The sequence below is a fragment of the Pteropus alecto genome, unplaced genomic scaffold, assembly GCF_000325575.1.
Source record: "Pteropus alecto unplaced genomic scaffold, ASM32557v1 scaffold239, whole genome shotgun sequence".
In the NCBI taxonomy this organism is placed as follows: domain Eukaryota; kingdom Metazoa; phylum Chordata; class Mammalia; order Chiroptera; family Pteropodidae; genus Pteropus; species Pteropus alecto.
In genome coordinates, this window is record NW_006494613.1 from 1,475,199 (window position 1) to 1,478,220 (window position 3,022).

Genomic DNA, 3,022 nt, shown 5'->3' on the forward strand with positions numbered 1-3,022 from the left:
GTGTTCTTTGATTACTCATTTTGTTTGTTTTTTATTTTAAATGTATTATCCTCTGGGAGTAAGAGTAAGATGATAGAAATAAAAAAGAGTGGATGGTGATGAAAATCTGCTTGAAAATGAAATTTAAATTACAATAGTCCCTTCTTATTTGAGGAGGATAAGCTCCAAGACCCCCTGTGGATGCCTGAAACTACAGATAGTACAGAACACTATATATACTGTTTTTTTCTATACACACATACCTATGATAAAGTTTAATTTATAAATTAGGCACAATAAGAGATTAACAATAATAAAATGGAACAATTATAACTATATTATAATAAAAGTTATGCGAATGTGGTGTGTCTGGCTGGCTGGCTGGCTGGCTGTCGCTCTCTCTGTTAAAACCAATCAGATAACCGAGACAGCTATCAAGTGGCTAACAGGTGGGTGGTAGCATATACAGTGTGGATATGCCGGACGAATGAGTGATTCACATCCTAGGCAGGATGGTGTAAGACTCCATCACACTACTCAGAGTGCTGTGCAAATGAAAACTTATGAATTGTTTATTTCTGGAATTTTCATTTAATATTTTCAGACTGCAATTGACCACAAGTAACTGAAACCATGGAAAGCAAAACTGTGGATAAGGGAGGACTACTGAATTTCTTTGAGTTAGTGAGATACTAGAAAGACAGCTAGGAATATTAAGAATTCTTCTTTAAGTGAGGTTTCAAAGCAGTTTCAGAGTTCATCCACTTTATAAATACATTAATATTCAGAGCAGAGCAAACTGGCAAGAATTTATAAGTAGTGAAATGACAGGAATGAGTATGACAAACTTGCTGTTTTAGTATTGCCAAAATTAAGTGTTTTATTCTGGAAGGAAAGAGCAATAGTGGAATAAGCCCACAGCAGGTGCCTATTTTTAGGGTAATCCTCAGCTACTAAGACCATGAAGTCAAACCAGATTTAGAAGAAATAACCTTCACACTTTTTAAAAAACTACATAGATCAATTCAAGTATTTATTGGGTACAGTGCAGGTTACAAAGGAATATATATATCATCTAGTAATATGTAGTTATTTGTATATATTTGTATATAAGATTGGTTCATGAGTGAAGGAGAAGAAAATCGAAGCTTCAAGTCTTGGTACCAAAAGATGTGGTGAGGTATCTCAGTTCATTCAGGCTACTGTAACAATACTATAGACTGGTTGACTTATAAACAGACATTTATTTCTCATAGTTCTGAAGACTAGGGAATCCAGATTCAAGATACCTTCGAATTTGTTTGAGGTTTTGCTTCCTGACAGACATCTTTCTGTGCCGGCAAGAAGCAGGAAGTAGCTCTGCCCTGATGACCAAATCACTGCCTAGAGGCCCCACCTCCAAATGCCATTACCTTGGAGATTAAGTTTCAATATGAATTTGGGGGGACAAAAACATTTAAGTTTTTAGCACCAGGAAAAGTCATTAAAACAAGCATTCAATATATATTGATTAGAAAAAATGATGGGCTATATTACTCCGATGTTTCTTGTTCCCATCTCCTGTGCATGTAGGTGAATTATATTTCCCCATTCTCTTGAAGGGGAAAGTAGATAAGTGACTTGCTTTAGCCAATGAAATGTTAGGGAGAAGTGAAGTGTGTCATATTTGAGCAAAAGCACTTAAGAGCTAATGCATGATTCTTCATACCTACCCCTGCTGTGGTGGACCCTGAGGCCTGGGGTTGAGATAGCACTGTCTCTTCAGGTAGGTCTCTTCATGTTGGACTTGTAACATGAATGAGAAGTAACCTTTTGTTTTTAAGTCATGAGAGTTTGGAGATGTTTTTTATCTCCACAACTTAATCCAGTAATTCCCAAATTTTGTTGCACAATAGAATCATCTGGGGAGCTTTTACAACACCAAATGACCAAATCCTTTTTCATATCAATTAAATAAAAATGTCTGGTCATGGGAATCAGGTGTCAGTATTCTTTAAAGATTCCCTAGGGGAGTCCAGTGTATTAAGTAAGATTGGGAACCATAGACCTAGCCAATGCTATTCAGTGTCCTACAATATTAATATATTCATGAAAATATATGTGAAATTCAAGTGATTTCTTTTTCTGTTGTAGGGTGTGTTCATCCCTACAGAGCTTAAAATATTGTTTTACACTTTGCATTATGGACACTAACAATATAATATTTCATTTGATTTTAACGTACTTTTTTATTTATATCCAAACACATCAACAAACCTGTGGGCATCTGGTGCTAAATATTTTCCAGTTTGGACACACCTAATTTCATCTTTTCTTGGTATTAAGTTTTTTTTTTTTAATTTGTTGGGATAACATTGGCTGATAACATAATTTTATAAATTTCAGGCATACAACTATAATATGACATCTGTATACTCTATTGCGTGCTCACCACCCAAAGTCTAGTTTCCTTCTATCACCATATATCTGAGCCCATTTACCCACTTTACTCTCCCTCTCCCTTTGGGAACCATCATTCTGTTTGTATTTATGACTTTTTTGTTTGTTTATTTTTTTATTATGGTGACATTGATTAACGAAATCCAGTAAGTTTCAGGTGTACAATTCAACAGTAAGGCATATATGTACATTGTTGCATTATGTGTTCACCACCCATAGTTAGATTTCTTCCTGTCACCACATATTTGACCTATTTTACCCATCTACTGCCCTCCTCCCCTGCCCCACCCTCTGGTAACCACAGTCTATTGTCCATGTCCCTGAATCTCTGCTTGTTTGTCCCGTTTGTTGCTTTTAGGTTTATATCCCACATGTAAGCGATATCATGTGGTTTTCAACTTTTTCAGTCTGGCTTATTTCACTTAGCATGATTATCTCAAGGTCCATCCAGGTTGTCACAAATGGCAGTATTTCATCTCTTCTTATGGCTGAGTAATATTGCATTGTATATATGTACCACAGCTTCTTTAGCCAATCATCTGTTGTAGGACACTTTGGTTGCTTCCATATCCTGGCCACCATGAATAATGCTGCTATGAACATC